General features: G+C 33.8%; 1 long non-coding RNA gene across 1 annotated transcript in view; it reads right to left on the bottom strand.

Moving 5' to 3' along the window:
* The window catches only part of LOC141522980 (uncharacterized), a 98284-nt gene extending 84654 nt beyond the window's left edge, over positions 1-13630 (bottom strand). The window contains exon 1 of the long non-coding RNA XR_012478281.1: positions 13463-13630. This is a non-coding gene — a long non-coding RNA (uncharacterized LOC141522980). The remainder of the gene's footprint in view (positions 1-13462) is intronic.
* Positions 13631-24655: the final 11025 nt, after the last annotated feature.

The raw sequence follows: 24655 nt of genomic DNA, 5'->3' as shown, positions 1-24655 counted from the left end.
TTAAATCATTTCCTTAGAGATACAGAGGTCATAAGTTTCTGAGGCAGGATCCAAACTGAATTCCTCTGACAGCAAGATCAGCTTTCTACCCATTGTACCACCTAGCTGAATGTTGAGATAGCACTTGCAATGGTTGGATTCTCCTCCAAGGAGAGGGATACCTGCAAAGTTGAAGGTTTGGACAATGACTGTCCAGTTGTCCTGACAACAACTTTGAGACTGTATGTGGAATGACGGGAAGTAGTAGCCATTTTTGGGTCCCCTCCCCTATTTCAATTTCCTGTCAAACCAAGGGCTTCATATTTGCACAGTCCTAGATTCAGTCATTCTCCATATAAATAGCGTGTCAAATTTCTATGTATGAATAAAGTCAGCTACTAAAAGCCTACACTACAAATTTATTTATGCTGTCATTTAAGTGAATGACAAGTGAATCCAAATTCTAACAAAGAATATCAGGTTCGATTATAAAAGCAATATGCAAAAACTAGAAGATATGGAAAAGCAAAATAAAAAGTTCATAAGTATTATGTGATAGTAAAAAGCAATGATAAGACCTCTCTATATTAGGAAGAATCTCTCAGATTTTATTTCTAATTCATGACTGGTAAAGCCAGGCCTGGCATCCTTTGGGGGGGAATATAGATATTTACAAATGGCACCACTTTTGGCACATTCATTTAAAAACATCTTGTGGGAACTAAATATATGTGGATTTAGGGGGTTAATGTACAGCTACTTTGACAGCATAATGTTCCTGATTCCTAAAATCTGCACTCTGGGGTGTTGCTGGCTTTTATGTTCATGTCCAATAGTCAGTCTTGCTTAGGGCTTTCTATGCAAAGCTGGCAGTGCCTGCATTTCCCTTTGGATTATTTGCAGCCAACACAAATAAAAATGACATATTGATACTGGACACCATTTCCTAGTCTCAATCTATACCATGTTTCTAAATAAAAGTGGGTGCATGATAAACATGTAAAAAGTGAGTGAGGCATTATAGAGTGATGTCAGAGTCAGAAATCTATGGATCTTAGTGGCACAATTCATTAAATTTGATGGTTTTATAAGTGACTATCTCTTACAATTCAATGTGCTCATCTCTAACATAGGATAATATGTATTGTATAGAATATTTGTTATCTTAGAGGATCCCACTTAGAAACAGGCTTTGAAGGTAATCTCATTCTTGTTATAAGCAAGTAAAATGACTTCCATAGAGACAAAGGGGTATTTCTAAGTTGCCCTAGATGTTAGATCACAGTCAGAATTTGAATATATGTCTTTTACCCACAATTTCAGTACTCTAATATCAAGTTGGGAGGGTGAGTAAAATTTGATGATTTCAGGAATATGAATTGACTCTTTTAAAATTGTACATGTGCATAATGTCTTAGCATTGGTACTTTCATTTATTCAATTACTATTTTTGTTTTCAACTACTCTTATAATTTTACCAGGTTAGGAAAATTAGAACCTCCAACTTCAGAACCACTCTATTAATCCAGAGAAGCATCCTTTCTACTACTTATTCACACAAATTTAGTAAATGTCAGGAAGATGGTTTGATCTGAAATCTTTTGGAAACTAAGACTGGCTATCCATAATATGAGTATAACCCAACTATTTTCATACTGTGAAAAAAGTGCTAACGACATCAAGCATGTTGCATGGTTCATCAGTGGCAATCATTTTGAAGGGCATAAATGAGTATCATACTGGATGAGCAGTGATAGATTGATTACAATTTTCCTTTTGGAGAAGTATCCTAAATCAGTGAGAAAAGAAATCTTTTTGATTACTTGAGCTTAGAAACCAAAAAACATACATACTTATATCAGAATTGAATGTTTAGGAAAAACAAATATGTACATATCTTCCATCAAATTCATGAAAATATAGGATTCTGGAAGGTTGAAGAGTTGACCTCATACTGATTTCTCTAGAGAACATCAAATTAAAGACAACATTTCTACTTTTACTCTTAGTAATACTTGGGCTTTTCAAGTAGCATGTTTAAAGTCAGTTAAGAAAAAAAAATCTGTTCACCATATAGCCCACAGTCAGTTGTAAGGAATCTACACTATTTAGGGAACTCCTGCTTCTCAGGTCTGACAGGGATCATCTGTTTGTATTAATGATAACTTTATCATTATATTCTATCATTAATTATTTAATTTTAAAACAATTTTAAAAATTTAAATTTTTATCAAGTTTTTTTTTCAATCCAACCAAAGGCAATAAGATAAAGTATCTAGTTGTTGGAATTCTGGAATGGATGATTTTATGGAAAATAGAAGGGATGGCTAGGTGGTGCAGTGGATAGAGCACTGGCCCTGGAGTCAGGAGGACCTGAGTTCAAATCTGACCTCAGACACTTAATAATTACCTAGCTGTGTGGCCTTGGGCAAGCCACTTAACCCCATTTACCTTGCAAAAACCTTAAAAAAATGGAAAAAAAATGGTACAAGCATGATAAACTATAAAATATTCTTTCCATAAGGGAAACAAAAGTTCCTTTAACTTGTAGCCTGAGAAGCAAGAAGATTATAAGAGTGTTAATGGTCTTTAAAAAAAATTGAGTAAACAACATATGTAATTACTCTGTAGGGAAATGCTGCTTAATTAAAATGTAACGTCATTCCATTAGCATACACACCTGCTGCTCCTATGGTTCATTTCTTCTTGGAAAAAAGTTCTATGCAGGAATAGGTCTTTTCTAGTTCACCTCCTTTGTAAGGCCTACTTCACGGTTCTCTCTTAGTCATGCTGGGGTCTATTCTGAACTCATATTAAGAGTGGGTTTGATAGAATCTCAATTGCAGAACTAGTACAATTTGAGTGCTGTCTTATAGAAGGCGACCCATCAACCAGACTCAGCCCATCAACTCTCAATGCCAAAGTGGTATACTCTCATCTCTAGAAATTCAATACAGTCAGCATTAATTATCTCTCCAAGATAATTAGGAAGATAATAAGAGAGGCCCTACATAATTTAATGAGCCCATCACCTGGGCAACTGTGACTGTATATTGAAATAACTAGCAGATGTAATCACTGAAACTGTCAGTAATAATGGGAAAATTTGTGGGGAATGAGAGAGTTAACAAAGATTTGCAACTCAGGAAAAATGTCTTCTTTCTTAGCAAGATACCGATAGATAGATACAGACCGATATGGAGAGAATTGCAGAGATAGAGAGATAGATAGAGATGGAAGAAAATGGTATTCATAAAATGTAAGCCATTGTTCTTCTATTTGAGTAGTGGTAAAAAACCGCATTACTTTAGTAACATTAGGATATCTGGAAACAGAAATGGTAAAGGAGCAATCACCCACAAATAGCATGGAATTATGAAGAACAGGGCATGCTAAATGAACCTTATTCCCTGAATGGAAAGAGTTCATATTGTAGATCACATATTCTAAATCATGACTCATCTATGACTTAAAGAAGCTGAAGTGACTTCAGTGGCTGTGCTACAAAACTTCCAATTTATTTTTTAAAAAACAAGTAAAAATACTGAGTAAACCTGACTAATCTAGATTTATTCTGATTTTATCTGTTAGAGAAACCATTTGAACTTGGATATGATAACTCTAAAACTTTGGACTCAATCTGATAGATGCTAATAAAAATCTATGTAAACTCTATGGAGATGACTAGAAGCTGGAAGCTGCAGCAGCTTCCAGAAACTTTTAGTTCATAGATGGTAAGGAAGTCAGACAATTGGGCAGAAAGACATGACAGGGATCCTATTGCTAGCACTAAGTGTAGGACCCTATTGCATTATTCACATATACTTTCTGGTCACAAGTCTAGGGTAACCAGGACACTAGGTCTTATGGCCAAAGATGAGAAGAGACTGTGTTCACAGTTTTCAGTAGCATTGCATGTAGCTGCATGGCTGCAGGGGCATAGGAGCCCTGATCACAATTCCAAGAGAGTAGGAGCCCTGATCTCAGGTTCAAGGCAGAAATTAGCACTAGCATTTGTGGCTTCAGGAAATTCGGGAACATAGTGATAGTTTCATAGCCAAGAGAACTCCTAACACTTGTGACTGAAGGAATCCAAAGTTCCTTCATAGAAAAGACGAAAATAAAGAAAGAAGAGAAGTAATCACACTTCTCCCTGCTATCATTTCATCTTGGAAGCACTAAATCCTAAGCACAAAAGTCCTCAGACATGAAGCATTGCACCTTCCACTCCAGGAACAGATTATATATTATAAATTATATATATAATTTCTCTATTCACACACACACACACACACACACACACACACACATATATATACATATATATATATATATATATATATATATATATATATATATGTTATAAAGTTAAAAGTCAAGAAATAGTCTGTAAGGGAATTTCTAGTACTAAATCCAAGATGCAAACTAAAGAAAGCTTTCAATTGAATTATCCCAACAATGTATTTCAAACAATTTTAAAATAATGCTTCAAATCAAATTTTGGAAGGACAGAATAAAGAAGATATCAGAGTCATTCTTCCCAATAATATTTAGGAGTTTAGAAGTAGATAAAACAGGAGATGAGATAAGATCATATGTGGATGAATCACTCCTGCTCTAGCCAGGAGATAGTGACAGAATCAGCTGCAGTTTCAGGACCATTCAAGCCAGAAATGTAATGGGGACCTGGGAATTATTAAAAAAATAATATTATGATGACCCCAGTACTAGGCCTGGATTCAAATGCAGACTTTGGCAATCTTATTTCTTACTTGCATTTCTGGGTCATAATTCAAGCGTGGAAAGGGATAATTTTGTTCAAGAGGGAACAGAATTACTAAGGGGCAGTATTTCCTTTAGTCACAATGGACTTCCAGGGCAGAGTCAAGATGCTGTTGTGAAACTAGCATGCTCTCAGAGGTTTTCCCTACACATTCTTAAATAAAGTCTCTACACAGATACTAAAGCTACAGATTCCACGAAAGAAAGAAAAGATGGAAACACATTTTCAATGTAGATATCATGGAGAATTTTCAGTGAAGGTTTGTCATTTTTGTGGAAAAGGGGGAGAAAGCCCACCTAGGTGGGAGAGTGGGAAAGTTATCAGAAGGTTTTTAGACACAGTGCAGCACCGGACCTGGGTATTGGTACACTGCAACTCAATTCCCAACCACTAGATAGCAACCCAGGTCCTGGCTCTACTAAATAGCAAGCCAGCAGTGAGGGTCCCAAACTCAAACAAAATCTGAGCATGGGAATGTTGGAGAAACTGATAGAACTGGTTTGAGGGGAAACCAGTGAAAAAGCAAAGATTGGGCAAAAAGGAGAAAACAAATCTTTGCATAGGCAATGCCTGGGTTGCATATGCAACACTTTGGCAAGCAGTAAATCAGGGACCTGATCCTGACCCCAGAAAAAAAAAAAAAACAGGTATATACACCCTGTATCCTAGGAGCAGAGCTCAACTATCAAAATGAGAGGGGGGGGAAAAAAGGAAATGGAGCACTCATTATAGAAAGCTACTATTCAGATAGGGTTGATAAACCATCTCAGAAGAAGACTACAGTTATAAATTACCTAGATGGCATATATCAAAGAAGTTTATAAATTGGACCCAAGTACAAAATGCCATAGAAGAGCCTAAAATCAATTTTAAATCATACAGAAGAATGGAAGAAGAAAGATGAAAGAAAAATGAGAGATATGCAGGGGAATTATGAAAAACTGACTGAAGAAATCAACTGTTTTAAAAGTAAAAATGAACAACTGAAAAAGAATGTAACTCATCAAAAAATAAAATTGACTAATTGGAAAAGGAAAATAACTTATTAAAAAGAAAAATTAACCTACTGGAAAAAGAAACACAAAAGCTCACTGAAGAAAATGATATCCTAAAAATTAAAATTAGACAAATGGAAACTAATGATTTTATGAGACACCAAGATTACATCAAAGTATATCAAAGGGCTGAAAAATAGAATAAAATGTAAATCACCTTTTTTAAGAAAAAAATAAAAGTGGGAAGCTAGGTGGCACAGTGGATAGATCACTGGCCTTGGAGTCAGGAGTACCTGAGTTCAGATTTGGCCTGAGACACTTAACAATTACCTAGCCATGTGGCCTTGGGCAAGCCACTTAACCCCATTGCCTTGAAAAAAAATTAAAAAAAGCCCTGGGAATTGGATCCATGAGAGACAATTTATGAAATAGAAAGTCTAGATAAACAAAAGAGATTAAAATATATTTTAGGAAGTTATCATGAATACAACCCTAATATCCTCGATCAAGAAGACAAAATAGTCCTTGAAAGAATAAAACAAAACAAACATATCAAGGAACATCATAGCCAAATTTCAGAATTTTCAACTTAGGGGAAAGATATGGCAAGCAGTCAAAAAGAACCAATTTAAATACCGAGTTAGCACAATTAGAATTATACAGGATTTCTTTACCTCAACATTAAAGGATAGGGGAGGGGCCATAGAATATGATTTTTAAGGGCAAAAAGATCATTGAATTACCACCAAGAATTAACTACCCTGATAAATTCAGCAAATTCAGGGGAAAATATATATCCTGATTAAAATAGAGGTCTTCCAAAATTTTCTGATAAAAAGAAAAGATTTGAACAGAAAATTTGATCTTCAAGCACAAGACTCAAAAAATGCATAAAAAGGCAAATGGAAAGGAGGAAAAAAATACTAGTCAAGAACATCATACTGTATACATTCCTACAATAGAACATGATACTTGTAACTTTGGGGAATTATATCTCACTTTGGTAATTAAAAGTAACATGCTGAGAGAGAAGGTATGGGTATAGCATGACCCTGAAAGTGTTGAGCCTCTTAGTCAGTACATCAGCTAATTATGGTTGAATATAATTGAAGGGATTGTTCATAAGGGATTTGGATATAAATGAGACATGAAATGATGTTGATTATAAGGGTGATATTTCCTATTGAGACAGAGGGAGGGAGAGTACTTTGAGAGTCTATACATAATTAAGTCACTGCTTGATCTCACTTTACTAGATACTTTAATTGGGACAGTGGGTGAGAGCATACTTAGAAGCGTTGGACAAAAATAGATCATGAAGTAAAATCTTGTCTTATTCCATATTTTAGTTAGCAAGGGTCATAGTACAGTACTATAATCTGAGTACTATAGGAACAGCGGGAGAGAATGCACCTGAACCTTTGGTTGGCTAGGGTTGTAGCATTATATTTAGAATTCTATAGGGACAGAAGGGAGAGAGTGTACCTGATATACTTTTAGAGTTGTTATGCTGTGATGAGAATACTATAGGAATGAAGGGAGATGGTACATTTAGAGGGATTAGACATGCAAAGATCATGAAACAATTTTGCTTTATTTCATGCTCTGACTACACCTAGAGGAATTGTGCTTGGGGGCAGGGGGAAATATAAATAGATCATGAAATAGTTCAACTTTGCATGATATTTTGGCTCAAGAGGATTGCATATCCATGGAGGATACTAGAAAAGAAGGTGTGGTAGAAACTGACTATAATCTGATGTGATTTATTGCTCTCTAGAAACGTATTTCCAATGGGACAGAAGAGGGGAGAGTGCTTAGTGACTTTTAGGCAGTGTTGCTAATTAATGAATCAAACAATCAATCAGCACTTTAGAAAGGTACATTTTTTTGGGAAGGCAATGAGGTTAAGTGGCTAGCCCAAGGCCACACAGGTAATTATTAAGTGTCTGGAGCCGGATTTGAACTCAAGTACTCCTGACTCCAGGGCCAGTATTCTATCCACACGCCACCTAGTCGCCGCAAAAGGTACTTCTAATAGGAAAGATAAAAGAAGTATATTTTGACAGAGGGGTTGTAGGTAAAAGACCGGCTTAAAACAATAAAGATAAGAAAAGAAGGATTATACTAGGAGAAGGCTAGGCTTTTGAGGAGAAATAATACCATGTGAAGAGGCAAAAAGACCTACTATAGTGGAAGGGAACATGGAAGGGTATGAACACTGAAGAAAATATATTCTTAACAGATTTGGCCCAAAGAGGGAATAACATACTTTCCAAATAACATACTCTCCCCTCAGAAAAATAGGGAGGAGAAAGGGAAAGAAAGGGAAAGAAGAGACTGGAAAAAGTGAAGGAAAAGGAAAGCTAAAGTTAAAATATAAAAGAAAAAATAAAGGGCAAGGGAACAAAATATAGGTGAATAGAAATAAGAGGAAAGAAAAAAGAAAAGAGTAAATGGAGAAATACAAGATTGAGGAAATACAGATTTACTAATTTTAACTGTAAATGTGAATGGGATCAACTCTTCCACAAAATGGAAGTAGAGAGAAAGACATAGGGTAAAAGGAAAAAAGTTGGATCAAAATATATTGTGGTTCAGCAGAAGCAAAAATTCAGGAGTAGCAATCCTGATCTCAGACAAAGGGAAAGGAAAATAGAATGTCATTAAAAGGAATAAGAAAGGAAACTACATCTTCTTTAAAAGGCACCATAGGCTTTGAAGTTATATCAGTATTAAATATATAAGCAACAAGTGGTATAGCATCCAAATTCTTAGAAGTCAAATGAATTAGAGGGAGGCAGCTAAACTATAATAGAGAGGAATATCAGACTCTCTCCCTGAGAATTTGATGAATCTAACCACAAAATACGCAAGATGGAAGTTAAGAAGGTAAATATAAATCTTAGAAAACTTAAATATGTAAGACCTCTTGAGAAAAATGAATAGAAAGGAATTTATATTTTTCTCTGTATTTTATGCCATCTATACCAAAATTGACCATATACTAGGGCATAAATTCCTTATAATCAAAGGCAGAAATATCAAATATGCATTTTTAGATCACAATGCAATAAAAATTACATAAAGGGAAATGGAAAGATAAACTAAATACAAATTGGAATCTAAATAGCCTATTTTTTTTAAAGACTGACAGGATCAAAAAATGAGTAATAGATATAATAAACCATTTCATCCAAGAAAATGACATGATACCAAAATTTATCGAATGCAGCCCCAGCAGTTTTAGGGGAAATTTATATCTCTAAATATCTATATGAATAAAAGAGAAAGAAAGATATCAACCATATCAATAACAGAACCAAAGAAATTATATGATTATCATAATAGATACTGAAAAGTTGGATAAAATAAAACAGGCATTCTTATTAAAACACCAGGGCATATAGGAATAAATGGAGTTTTCCTTAAAATGATAATCAGTATCTAAAACCACAAAAAACATTATATGCAATGGACATAAATTAGGAGCATTTTCATAAATATCAGGGGTCAAAATAAGGATACCCATTATCATCAGCAATGTTAGCTTGGTGAAAAAGAAATTGAAGGAATTAGAACTGGTACAGAGGAAGTAGAATTGCCACTGTTTGTCATTGATGTAATGATATATTTAGGAAACCCTAGAAAATCAACTAATAAACTACTTGAAGCAAATAACAATTTCAGTAAAGTAGCAAGATATATAATAAATTGACATAATTCGGTATTTCTATTTATAAACACCAAAGCCCAAGGGCAAAAGAGAGAAAAAAAGAAATTCCACTTACATGTACAACTGTAGATAATATGAAATTCTTGGGGATCTACCTCCCAAGAAACTATTTGAGCACAATTATAAAATACTTTTCACACAAATAATTCAGACTTAAACAACTGGAAAAAATTCTATAACCCTTGGTTAGGCTAAACTAATATAATAAAAATGATAATTCTACCAAAATTAAATTACTTATACAATACCATATCAATCAAACCACCAAAAAAATTAATTTACAGAGATAGAAAAGAAAAATTATAAAATTCCTCTGGGACAACAAAAGGTCAAGAATACAAGGGAATTATAGAAGAAAAAGCAAATGAGCTATCTTATAAAATGGAAGCCATCAAAAATGACTGGTACTGGTTAAGAAAGAGAGTAATAGATTAGTGGATTAGAAAAGGCTCAAAAGAAACTGTGGTGGTGCAGCTAAGTGGCACAGTGAATAGAACACTGGCCCTGGAGTCAGGAGGACCTGAGTTCAAATCCAGCCTCAGAAACATAATAATTACCTAGCTTGGTAACCCTGGGCAAGTCACTTAACATCACTGTCTTGTAAAAGGAAACAGTGGTAAAAGACTTCGATAATTTATCAATTGACAAACTCAAAAATATTAGTTTCTGGTATAAGAACTCCCTATTCAACAAAAACTGCTAGGAACATTGGAGAACAGTATAGGAAAAACTAGGCATAGACCCACGTCTCACAACCATACCAAAATAACATCAAAAGAATTTAGACATAAAGGATGATATCAAAGACCAATTAAGAATTCAAGAAATACTCTATCAGATCCATCGAAAGGGGAAAATGTATGATCAAACAAGAAATAAAGAACATTCTAAATTGCAAAATGGATGATTTTTATTATATTAAAATATTTGCACAAATAAAAGAAATGAAGTCAGGATTAGAAGAAAAACAGAAAGGTAGGAAATATTTTTCACAGTTAGTGTTTCTGAGAAAATATAAAAGAGAACTGAATGAAATTTATAAGAACACAAATTATTCCTCAGTTGATAAATTATCAAAGGATATGAAAAATGTGTTTGCAAATAAAGAAATTAAAACTATATATAATCTTGTGGAAAAATGCTCCAAACATTTATTGATTAGAGAAATGCAAATTAAGACAACTATGGGATACCACCTCACATCTATCAGATTGGCTAAGATGACAAAAAAAGGAAAATGATCAATGTTGAGGAGGATATGGGAAAATTAGAATATTAATGCACTATTGGTGGAGTTGGTAACTGATACAACCATTCTGGAGAACCATCTGAAACTATGCTCAAAGAGCAATAAAACTGATCATACCCATTGACTCAGCAAAAGCAATACTAGGTATATATCCAAAAGAAATAATTAAAAATAGGTATGTTCTCACATATTCAAAAATGTTCATAGCATCTCTTTTTTTGCAGGGGCAAAAAATCAGAAATTGAGAGGATGAATAGCTGAACAAGTTATTGTATAAGAAAATTATGGAGTACTTTTTACTGTAAAAAACTATGAGTGGTTGAACTTTAGAGATGCATGGAAAGAATTTCATGAACTGATGATATGTGAAGGAAGTAAGACTAAGAGATCACTGTACACATTAACAATGGCATTGTGAATCTATCAACTATGACAGACACAAATCCTCTAAGCAGTTCAGAGATCAAGAACAACCCTGGGATTCCTGTTATGGTCAATGCTATCCACATCCAGGGGAAAAACAAACAAGCAAACATAAAAGTAAAACAAACAAACAAACAAACAAAAAACTACAGAATCTGAATATATACTGTATTCATTGTTTTCAAACTTCTCTTATGGTTTTCCCATGCTATTTCAAGATTTGCTTCCTTTTCCCTTAATTAGTGCCAATTCTTCTTACACAAAATGACAGATATGTGAATATGTTAAAAAGAAATGTACATGTACAACTTTATCAGTCTGTTTGCCATCATGGGGGGGAGAGAAGAGAGGGAGACAGAAAAATGTGTAACTTATACATTTTCAAATGGAGGAAAATTGACAAACTACCAAGGAATGTAATTGAAAAATGAAATAAAATATGTTTCAGTTTTTGAATAAAAAAATGGAACATAAGTCAGTTCCCTAAGGAAAAAAAATCTCCAGGAACAGGAGGATTCTCAAGTGAGTTCTATGAAAAATTGAAGGAACAACTAATTCCAATACCATAAAAGCTGTTTGGAAAAATAATTCAATATGTAATCTTTCTAAATCCCTTTTATGACTGAAATATTAACACAGACAAAAAATGAAAACTGTATTCCAATTTCTCTATTAAATATTGATGCAAAAATTTATATAATTACTAAGAATGAGATTATGACAATATTTCAGAAAGGTCATACCATAAGGGAATTTATACATGGAATGGATGGCTGTTTCATTATTAGGAAAGCTATCAGTATAACTGTCATATCAATAATAAAGATAGCAATTATTATTTCAATAGATGAGGGTATAGCTTTTGATAAAATAAAACTATCATTAAAACAATAGAAAGCATGTTAAGAAATAGATTTATTTGGCAGTACAGTGGATAGACAATTGGCCTTAGAGTCAGGAGGCCCAGAATTCAAATTCAGCCTCAGACACTTGACAATAGCTGTGTGTAACATTGGGAAATTCAGATAACCCTGATTGTCTGTCATCTAGAGCCATTTCTAATCATATTGGCCACTGGACTCAGATGAGTCTGGAGAAGAAAATGAAACTGGTGACTTAGCACAGCCTCTCCCTCAAATCCAAGTCATGTATTTGCCATGGCTTCACCTCCCCTAAGGTTATGATCTTCTTTGAGAAGAAGGAAAATATCACCATCATCATCAATTTAAATTTCATTTAAAACCATTGACAAGCATTTTCTTTATTAGGGATCAGCTAGAAGTCTCCCCAGTAAGATTAGAAGTGAGTCAAGTTTGCCCATTATCACTACTGTTGTTCAGTATTTTACTTCAACTTCTTGCTATAGCAATGAGTCAAATAAAAGAAAATGAAGGCGTTGCAAAAGGCAAAGAAAGGAATCTAACATTCTTTGCAGAGGCAAGATATAAAATATAATCACATAAATTGCTAGCATTTCTATAATCAATATATGAACACAATTACAAATATTGTTTTTACAAAAAAAGCAGATCTAAGCTACTGAAAAATATTGTTTATGGGTAAACCAAGTCAAAAAATTAAAATGACAATTCTATCTAAATTAAATTAGTTATAATTTACTTATTCAGTGCCATATCAATTAAGGTCAAGAATATCAAGGGAATTGATGTAAAAAAATACGTGAAGCCTACATTAAAAGCAATAATCCTGAAACCAATCTGATTCTGTCTAAGAAAGAAAATGATAGATCATTGGAAATGATCAGGTACATAATACACAGGAAGAAAGGAGCTTTGGGGGAAAGAACTCAATATTTGACAAAAATGCTGGGGGAAAAAATTGACAAGGTAAGGTAAAATTGGACCCATGGTTTTTAAAGAAAAATACTCCAAGCAATTTAGGAGGTCATAGAAAATTTTGACTGTGAGATTTACAAATAAGGTAAGAATTTATGACCAAATAGTTGATAGAGAAAAAATTATTACAAATAGTAAAATTATTAATGTTCATTATATTAGATTAAAAATATTTTGCACATAAAAATTCAGACAATATTAGAAGAGAATGAAGAAGCTGTAGATAAAAAAATACTTTAATTTCAATGACAATTAATTTCTCAAAAATTTAGAGCATGGAATCAAGTGCATTAAAATAATGATCCCTTTCTCAATTGAAAAAATTGCTCAATTTTATTATCTGACAGTTTTAAGAAGAAGAAATAAAGTTTATAGTCATACGTACAAGGCTCTAAATCTCTATTTATTAGAGAAATGAAAATTGAAACAACTATGACTTACCATCTAACACCTAGAAATAAAAACTGGCAAATGTTGGAGGGAATCTGGTGTTACAAGCTTAGTTGGAGAAGTTGTGAATTAATCCAACCATTATGGAATATAATTTGGAACTTTGTCCAAAAGTCTTTAAGACTATGCAGATCTTTTGACCCATCAATACTCCTGCTAGTTCTGTATCCCAAAGAAGAAGTCCTCAAAATGGGAATATGCTCTTGATGATAGCAAAGAGTAGAAAATTGTGACATCGTCTATCTATTGGGTATAATATTGTGATGGAATAATATGTTAACAGAAATCACAAGCAGGAAGACTTCAGAAAAACCTGGAAAACCTGGCATGAACTCATGTAAAGTGAAGGGAACAGAACCAGGGAGATATTACACATATTAACAGCAATATTGTAAGATGATTTAGCCATCCTGAGCAATACAAAGATCCATTATGATTACAAAAGCTATCCAGATGCATTGGAAGAATTCAAAGAATGTGAAGATGTTATTAAGCATATATTTTTATTTCATTTTTCTTCCTTTTTCTCAACCTAATTTGTTTCTTGTTTTCTTTCAACATGGCTAATATGTCAATATGTTTTGCATGGTTTAACATATATAATTTATATCACATTTTGAGCCTTTACAATGTGTGGGAATGAAATAATTCATTACATTTTTAAAATTAATTCTCCAATAATAAAAAATTTTAAATCTGCTATGAGAAATCAAACTCAACAATATTACAGATCTCCATATTTTGTTTTTGTCTCACTTCTCTAATGACAAAGGTAAGGAATCTGATTATATTATCCACAAATGTTATTCCTTATTTCTCAGGAAGTCCTTTCCCATAACTCTCTGAAATATCTTCTTTGTTTTACCTAATGACTTTAAAAAAATTACAGCATATTTTTAAATGGACATAAAGTTAGTTGCTCTTTTCTCAGCTGCTAAAAATTGAAGTATCTTCCACTCAAAAGGATACAAATGTACTATTTTATGTTAAATAAACACTATTTTTTTCATTTTTTTTAGTTTTATTTTTTCATCATGATGACACTGGACCTTATTATAAAGAATACTATGTTGTTTGGAAATATCCCATGTCTCACTGAGATATTAAGTCCAAGTGGACAGGAATGACTTATATTATGCTAAATATTTTACAAGGCTCACTCAGGCTGAAACAAGAGGGAAAACCATTCATAGACATATTGTCAAGTGGAGATTCTGTCTTTAGAATGTGGATATCATTAAGTTGTGTCCAATTCTTTGTGACCCCACTCGAGTGTTTTCTTGACAAACACTGAAGTAGTTTGCCACTTCCAACTCATTTTACAGATGAGTGATCTGAAGCAAACACGTTTTAAGTCAGTTGCTTAAGATCACACAGCTTGTATGTGTCTGAGACCAGATTTGAACCGATAAATCTCCTTAACTCCAGGCTCAGCAATGTATCCACTGAGCCAGCTAACTGCTCTCAAGATACCTAGTTGCCCTGAGAACACTCCTTCTTTATTGGGGTTCTCTTTTATGTCTCCTTAGGCATTTGTATGTAATAAGTCAGGATCAAGACCTATCCTCCCACCATTTTCTTCCTTTCTTCAAAATCTACCTTCCCTCAAACCAACAAGCATTAATTAAGCACCTATTGAATGCATTATTTATAAGTAAAAAAAAAAGTTCAAAACAAATCTCTCTGGGCAAATTTGAGGATTAGAAGTAATACAAAGAATAGGTGTTTTTCACAATGTAACAAGTAATTTTTTAAATTGTTTTTTTATTTTTTTAAGTTTTTTTCTTTTTTGCAAGGCAAATGGGGTAAAGTGGCTTGCCCAAGGCCACACAGCTAGGTAATTTTTAAGTGTCTGAGGCTGGATTTGAACACAGGTACTCCTGACTCCAGGGCGGGTGCTCTATCTACTGCGCCACCTAGCTGCCCCCATAACGAGATAACAAGTCTATTTATCTTTGATGGAAGTTTTTTTGTTTAAGATTTAATATTTTAGGGGTAGCTAGGTGGCACATTGGAAAGAGCACCGGCCCTGAAGTCAGGAGTACCTGAGTTCAAATCCGGCCTCAGACACTTAATAATTACGTAGCTGTGTGACCTTGGGCAAGCCACTTCACCCCATTTGCCTTGCAAAAAAAAAAAAAAAAAAAACTTTAATAACGATTTAGTATTTTATTTGACTTTCAATTATATACAATAGTAGTTTCTATCTATCATTTTTTGGTAAAGTTTTGAATTTTACACATTTTCCCCCCACCCTCCCTTCCCTCCTCCTGCCTCGCCACAGAAGGTGGTCTGATAATCTTCACGTTTCCATGCTATACATTGATCAAAATTGAATGTGTTGAGAGAGAAATCATATCCTCGAGGAAAAAATAAAATATTAGAGATAGAAAAATTATGTTAATACATAAGACATTTTTTAATTAAAGGTAATGGTCTTTGTTTAAACTTCACAATTCTTTCTCTGAATACAAATGGTATTCTCTACCACAGATAACCTAAAATTGTCCCTTTTTATTGCACTGATGGAATGAGCAAGTCCATTAAGGTTGATCATCACCCACATGTTGCCGTTAGGGTGTACAATAGTCCTCTGGCTCTGTTCATCTCACTCGGCATCAGTTCATGCCAATCCTTCCAGGCTTCTCTGAAATCCCATCCAGCCTAATTGTGTTCCATAATGTATATATGCCACAATTTTTTCAGCGATTCCCTGATTGATAGACTTTCACTCAATTTCCAATTCTTTATTACCACAAACAGAGCTGCTGTGATTATTTTTGTACAAGTGATATTTTTATCTTTTTTCATGATCTCTTCAGGGTATAAACCCAGTAGTGGCATTGCTAGATCAAAGCTATGCACATTTTTATTGCCCTTTGGGCATAATTCTAAAATGCTCTCTAGAAAGTTTAGATGAATTCACAGCTCCACCAAAAATGCATTAGTGTCCCAAATTTCCCATATCATTTCCAACATTGATCATTGTCCTTTCTGGTCCTATTGGCTAATCTCAGAGGTGTGAGGTGGTACCTCAGAGTACTTAATTTTCATTTCTCCAATCAGTAAAGAGTTAGACCAATTTTTCATATGACAATGCTTAGCTTTGATTTCCTCATCCACAAATTGTCTTTGCATATCCTGTGACTATTTGTCAATTGGGGAATAGCCTGTTTCTTTATCCATCCATTCATTCATTCCTTTGTTTGTTTGCTTGTTTATTTAGGCTTTTGCAAGGCAATGTGGTTAAGTAATTTGCCCAGAGTCATACAGCAAGGTAATTTTTAAGTGTCTGGGGCCAAATTTGAACTCAGATCCTCCTGCCTCCAGGGCTTCTTCTTTATCCAGTGTGCCACCTAGATTCTGCAAATGACTTTTTTTTTTGTAAATTTGACTCAGTTCTCTGTATATTTTAGAATTGAGTCCTCTGTCAGAAATACAAGGTATAAATTTTTTTTTCCCAAATAACTTTATTTCTTTTGATCTTGGTTAGACTGTTTTTGTTGATGTAGAAGCATTTTAATTTAACCTAATCAAAATTATTCATTTTGTTTTTAATGATGTTCTCCATCTCTTCCTTGGTCATAAACTACTTCCCTTTCCATAGATGTGACAGGTAAACTATTCCTTGATCTCCAAGTTTGTTTATAGTAATGTCTTTTACATCTAAATTCTGTACCCATTTTGCTCTTTTCTTGGTATAGGAAGTGAGACGTTGGTCTAATCCAAGTTTCTGCCATACTAACTTCCAATTTTCCTGACAGTTTTTTTATGAAAGAGAGAGTCTCTTATTCCATAAGCTCAGAAGGGCTCTTTGGGTGTATCAAACAGCAGATTACTATCATCATTTCCTGCTGTCTCTTTTACACCTAGTCTATTCCACTGATCCACCACTGTTATTTCTTAGCCACTACCACACAGTTTTCATTACTAATGATATATGATATAATTTTAGATATAAATTGTATATATTTTATTATATATATTCTTTATATTTAATACATACATATGTATTTATAATGTAATTTATAATTTAAGCCACCTTCTTTTGCACTTTGTTTTCATTAAATCTCTTGATATTCTTGACATTTTGTTCCTCCATATGAATTTAGTTACATTTTTTTTCCAGCTCATTAAAATTATTTTTTGGTAGTTTGATTGTTAAGGCACTAAAAGAGTAGTTCAATTTTTTGTAGAATTGTCATTTTTATTATAACAGCTTGGCCTAGCCATGAGCAATTGATATTTGCTCAGTTTTTTAAAATATGATTTTTTGTGTAAAAAGGATTTTATAGTTGTTTTCATAGAGTTTCTGAGACTTCCTTGGCAAGTAGACTCCCAAGTATTTTATAATGACTAAAGTTACTTTAAACGGGATTTCTCTTGCTAGCTCTTACTACTGAATCTTTATAGAAATATATAAAAATGCTCAGGATTTATATGGGTTTATTTTATCTCCTGTGACTTTGCTAAAGTTGCTGTTTTTTTCTAATAGTTTTTTAGATGACTTTTTAGGTGTACCATCATGTCATCTACAGAGTGAGAATTTTCTCCTTTCCTCCTCAATTCTAATTCCTTCAATTTCTTTTTCTTCTCTTATTGCTGAAACTAACATTTCTAGTATTATATTGAATAGTAGAGGTGATAACAGGCATCTCTGTTTCAGCCCCAAACTTATTGCCAATGACTCTAGCCTATCCTCATTGAATATGATGTTTGTTGACAGTTTCAGATAGCTACTGCTTATGATTCTAAGGAACAATCCATTTATTTGTATACTCTCTAGTTTTTTTAGTAGGAAGGGGTGCTGTATTTTGTCAAAGGCTTTTCCAACATCTATTGAGATAATTTTATGATTTCGGTTAGGTTTGTTACTGATATAGTCAATTATGCTAAGAGTTTTCCTATTATTGAACCAACCCTGCATTCCTGGGATAAATCCTTCTTGGTCATAATGTATCATTCCAGTGATAACTTGCTGTCATCACTTTGCTAAAATCATATTTAAAATTTTTGCATCCATATTCATCAGGGAAATTAGTCTATAATTTCCTTTCTCTGTTTTAACTCTTGCTAGTTTAGGTATCAGCATATATTGATGTCATAGAAAGAGTTAGGCAAAGTTCCAGTCTCATCTATTTTCCCAAAGTGTTTATGTAGAATTGGAACAAATTTTTCCCTAAATGTTTGATAGAATTCTCTTGTGAATCCATCTGGTCCCGGAGATTGTTTCTTAGGGAGTTCAATGATGGCTGGTTGAGACAGGGTTACTTATGTATTTAATTTCCTCTTCCCTCCGTTTCACTTATATTATCAAATTAATTGGCGTGCATTTGGGTAAAATAGTTCTAATTTCTTGCTTTAATTTCATCCTCATTGATGGTGAGTTCACCTTTTTCATTTGTGATATTAGCAATTTGGTTTTCTTCTTTCTTATTTTAGATCTAATTGACCATAGGTCTATCTATTCTATTTTTTTCTTCTTCAGAAAACCAACTTTTAGTTTAATTTATTAATTCAATAGTTTTCTTGCTTTTGATTTTTATTAATTTCTCCTTTAATTTTTTGAATTTCTAATTTGGTATTTAATTGGGGGGTTAATTAGTTCTTTAATTTTTTATTTGCATACTTAGTTCATTAATTTCTTCTTACTCTATAATATTCATGTATTCTATCTATAGTTTTTTTAATTGATCCACTCATTCTTTAAAATGAAGTTATTTAGTTTATGGCTCATTATTGCAAATGATTTTTATTGAATTATGATCTGAGAATGAAGTATTCACTATTTCTGTCTTTCTGAACTTGATTATGATGTTTTTATGCCCTAGTATATGGTCAATTGTGTGGAAGTGCCATGTACTGTAGAAATAAAAAATATATTCCTTTCTATCCCCATTCAACTTTCTTCAACCATCTATCATGTCTATGGTTTCTAACATTCTATTTACCTTCTTAACTTCCTTGTTACTTTATGGTTAGATTTATCTAAATCTGAGAGAGGGAGATTGAGGTCTCCCACCAGTATATATTGGTCTTCCTGTAAGTCATTCAGCTTCTCTTCGATTAATTTGGATGCTATAACACTTGGGGCATACATATTTACCATTGAAATTGCTTCATTGCCTATGATACCTTTGAGAAATATATAGTTTCCTTCCTTATCTCATTTAATGAGATCTATTTTTGCAGCTGCTTTGTCTGAGAAGAGGATTGTTACTCTGACTTTTTCACTTCAGCTGAAGCAAATTATATTCTTCTCCAACCTTTTAGCTTTCCTCTATTATGTATCTCTCTGCTTCAAATAAGTTTTTTATAAGGAGCATATTGTAGGTTCCTGATTTTTAATCCACTCTGCTATTCACTTTGATTTAATGGGAGAGTTCATCCCATTCACATTCCACAGTATTTTGCTTCTGAATGCCACTTCCTTCAGAGTATGTCCCTCCTTATATCCAAACTTCTCCCCTTTCTTTGACCCCTTCACTTTGCCCATCTTCCTTCCCTTTCTTTGGTTAGTTTCTCTTTTCCTTCAAATCCTTCTTTCGCATTTTAATACTTGAAAGATAAATTTCTTAATTGAGTGTATGTTAATCCTTCTTTGAGTCAAATCTGATGAGAGTAAGATTCAGGTGCATTTCACCTCTTTCCTTCTTTCACTCTATTGCAGTAGGTCCTATATAACTCTTCTTGTACTGTGATTTACCCCATTCAATATCTTCCATCCTCCTGTCTCTTTACTGCCTGCCTCTTTTAGTAGATATTGTTTTTAAATCATTTTATCAAAGTCATCGACAAATCATGATTGTCCATTAATTGTGGCTAAGTATATTCTTTCTAATAGATTTATAATTCTCAAGAGTTATGAGAATATTTCTCCCATGTGGGGATATAGCCTGTTACATCATATTTGATAGCAGTTTTCCTTTCCCTGTTTTACCTTTACATGTTTCTCTCGAGTCTCTTGTTTGAAGTCCAGACATTCTATTTAGCCCTGATCTTTTCATCAAGAAAAGTTGGAAGTCTCCTAGTTTATTAAATGTCCATCCTTTCCCCTGTAAGAGAAGAATCAGTTTTGCCAAATAATGAATTGTTGGATGTAGTCCAAGATCCTTTGCTCTTCAAACAAACACATTCATGTCCTGTATAATCCTTATTGTAGTTCCTTGTTATCTAAATTGTTTCTTTCTGGCTGCTTGCAGGATTTCTCTTTTATTTGATATTTCTGTAATTTGGCCATAGTATTCCTTGGTGTTTATATTTTGGTATCCTTTTCAAGAGAGGATCAATGTATTCTTTCAATAATTATTTTGCCCTCTGGTTCCATGATATCAGGGGCAATTTTCCTTCACTAAAACCTGAGGAATTGTTCCAGGCTTTTTTATCATCAGTGTTATCAAGTAGCCAGTGATTCTTAAGTCGTCTATCCTGTATCTATTTTCTAGGTTGGATGTTTTAGAAATGAGGTATTTTATATTTTCTTTTATTTTTTCAAAGTTTTTGGTTTTGTTTAACAGATTTTTCTTGTCTCATGAAGTAACTAGCTTCCACAGATTCTAATCTTTTTTTTTAGAGAAGAATTTTCTTCATTTACATTTTGCAACTCCTTTTTCTATTTGCCCATCTGGAATTTTGACAGAATTATTTGCTTTTATGCACTTGTCCAATTGTATTTTCCAAGGATTTGTTTTGTTATTGCAATTAATTCTTAATTCTCTCTTGCAAAGTGTTAATTTTTTCTTGTATTTATATTTCCTTTTTTCCCAATCTATTTTTAAACTCCTGCCTGATCTCTTCAAAGAAGGCTTTCTGGGCTGGCAACCTATTCATATTCTTTTCAGACATTCTAAATCTCACCACCTCACACCTCTCAGACTGGCCAATATGACTAGAAAGGACAATGATCAATGCTGGAAAGGTTGTGGGAAATCTGGGACACTAATACATTATTGGTGGAGTAGTGAAATCATCCAACCTTTTGGGAATTATGCCCAAAGGGCAACATAAGTGTGCATACCATTTGATCCAGCGATAACACTACTGGGTCTGCACACTGAAAAGATTATGAAAAAAACATAAAAACATCAAAAAATATGGAACATATGGAACAATGACTTAGTTGTATAGTTTTCAGTCCAAGTGTCATAATAGATACTTAAAAGATAATTGTTGGCTAACTTACTGGTTGATTTTAGGACTTATAAGAAGTTAGATAGCTGATTGATTGGAATAAAAATTACTCATTGACTTTTCTTTTCTGGTCTATTCATAGTCTTCTAATTAGACTCCCAGACTGCTACTATTATCTTTTGATCTAATACACAGGTAGCAAAATAATCTTTCAAAACTGAAGGGATGAAAGTGTCACTCCTATGCATAAAAAGAATTCAGTGACTTGTTAAGTTATATAGACTAAAATACTAATCTCTGTTAATTTAAAATCTTTTACAATATTCCTCCAATGTATTTATCTAGACAAAGACAATTGATCAATGTTGGAAAGGATGTGGGAAATCTGGGACGCTAATACATTATTGGTAATGAACTCATGCAATTAGAAGACTATGAATAGAACAGAAAAGTCAATGAGTAATTTTTATTCCAATAAATCATTAACATTGTACAAAAATATTTATAGTAGCCCTGTTTGTGGTGGCAAAGAATTGGAAATTAAGTGAATGTCCTTCAATTGGAGAATGGCTTAACAAACTGTGGTATATTTATGTCATGGAACACTATTGTTTTATTAGAAACTAGGAGGGATGGGAATTCAGGGACCCCTGCAAGGATTTCCATGAATTGATGCTGAGTGAGACAAGCAGAACCAGAAAAACATTGTATACCCTAACAGCAACATGGGGGTGATGATCAACCTTGATGAACTTGCTCATTCCTTCAATGCAACAATCAGGGACAATTTGGGGCTGTCTGTAATGGAGAGTGCCATCTGTATCCAGAGAATGAATTGTGGAGTTTGAACAAAGACCAAAGACTATTACCTTCAATTTAGGAAAAAAACCCATTATCTTATATAATTTTGCCATTACTTATACTTCATTTTTCTTCCTTAGGATATGATCTCTCATCACATTTGAGATCAATGTATACCATGGAGAGAATGTAAAGACCAACAAAATGCCTTCTGTAGGGGGTGTGGGGGAGGGAATCAAGAATGGGGAAAAATCTTTCTGAAAAAAATAAATAAATAAATTCTAGATCTCTCTGAATTAGGATCTTTGCCTTCAAGTTAGGTTTCAATGGATCCCCTTTCTGCTGGCTTTTCTTCATTTTCCAAGGTCTTAAATTGGTTGGAGGAGCTGGTTCCCAGACCTTTAGTGTTGCTATCCCTAGAAACCTGGCTTGCTGGGTTTAATAATCCCAAGTGTCCCAGCCAGTAGAGGTTGCTCGTTACTTCCTTTGGAGTATCTGTGACCTAGATTTGAAGACCTCTCCATAAGCCTGGAGGAGGTGGGGGTATAGCTGCATACTGTTATCCTTGAAAAATGTGGGCTGTGCCCTCAAGCAATGTAGTTAATCTCATTAATCTTTATTCAGTACTGAGCAAGTTCTGCTGCCCCCACACCTGAAGCTGGGAGGTGGGGAGGTTGTTACTGAGGTTGTTCTGGGAAGAACCACTATTTCCCACAGGGATGGGGAGAGGGGACTCAACTGGTAACATAGGGATTCTGTGACCCTGGTCTTTCAGACCAGCTGAGCTGACCAGAATGATGTCTAACCTCAATATGGTACTCTCTCGCCTCCTGTGCTTGAAATCTCCTGGTAGCCTTGCTGGATCTCTCCCTCTGACTGCTCACACAGCCAAAACTTCCATGGCTGTTCTCAGGTTAGTCCCTGGACCTCACCCCACCATCCCTGTTCTGGCTCTTTCCTCTTTGTTCCCCATTCTCCCATGCTCCCCTGAGACAGACCTAAGTACTTTTCCTGGGTTTTGTAGATCAGAATTCTGTTAAGAGATTTGATTCATATTAGTTCAGAGGGAAAGTCAGGAGACATTAGCACAGTGCCTGAATTCTCTCTGCCACCTTGGCTAGAAGTCCTTGAAGGATGTTTCACAGTGATTTGTACATATAATGATACACTAGTGCAAAGGCATGGTGATAGGAAATGGAAAGCTTAGTTTGAGGAACATAAAATTGGTTGTTTTAGCTATTACCTGGATATAGTGGAAGTAATTAGAGGTAATTAATTTCAAATAAGTCTAGATAAATACATTGGAGGAATATTGTAAAAGATTTTAAATTAACAGACAGATTAGTATTTTATTCTACAGAAAATAACAAGTCACTGCATCCTTTTATGCATAGGAATGACAGTTACATCCCTTCAGTTTTGAAAGATTATTTTGCTACCTTTGTATTAGATCAAAAGAATAGTAGCAGTCTGGGAGTCCAATTAGAAGACTATGAATAGACCAGAATAGAAAAGTCAATGAGTAATTTTTATTCTAATCAATGAGCTTTCTAACTTCTTACAAAGATAAGCCCTAAAATCAACCAGTAAATTAGCCAACAGTTATCTTTAAGTATCTATTATGACTGTTGGACAGAAAACTATACAACTAAGTCATTGTAGCAAAAAAATAAATCCTGTCAATATGTATTTTTCTTGTAGCACTAATAACAAGACATTATGATGAATCAGGATCTGAGAAAATGAGAATCCTTCTGCTAAAGCATATCAAGTGTTATATATAAATCAACATTTAAGAGAAATCTCCATACTCACAAGGTAGGCTTCAGGTATTTCTCCCAAGATCATAGCATTAACAATTGTTAAAGTGAGAGAAAATATTCAGTTCTCCTGCCTCCTAGTTCAAAGCCTTCTTCATCACTGAATGTTCCCAGATTTGTAGGCAACAACTGGGCCAGATCCCATACTTCCTTAAATAGACTAATAATTCTAATAATTTGGATTGGTAAATTATGATTGTCTTAGTATTGTATTACAAGGATGAGCTTTCCAATATGCTCTTTCCAGAAGGTCCCTATTCATTAGTCTTTGCCAGAACTGAGAATGTTTCTGTATATAATAACATTGATGAGAGGATTTTGCTAGAACTTAAATAGGAGACTTTGAATGGTTGCTGGCCAGGATACTCATAATGATCTATAAGATTAAGATATTATTTGTTTCACACTTTAAAATATTGCAAGCTATCATCAA

This window comes from Macrotis lagotis, chromosome 4, assembly GCF_037893015.1.
Source record: "Macrotis lagotis isolate mMagLag1 chromosome 4, bilby.v1.9.chrom.fasta, whole genome shotgun sequence".
Lineage (NCBI taxonomy): Eukaryota > Metazoa > Chordata > Mammalia > Peramelemorphia > Peramelidae > Macrotis > Macrotis lagotis.
This window is presented reverse-complemented; position numbering and strand designations above follow the sequence as displayed.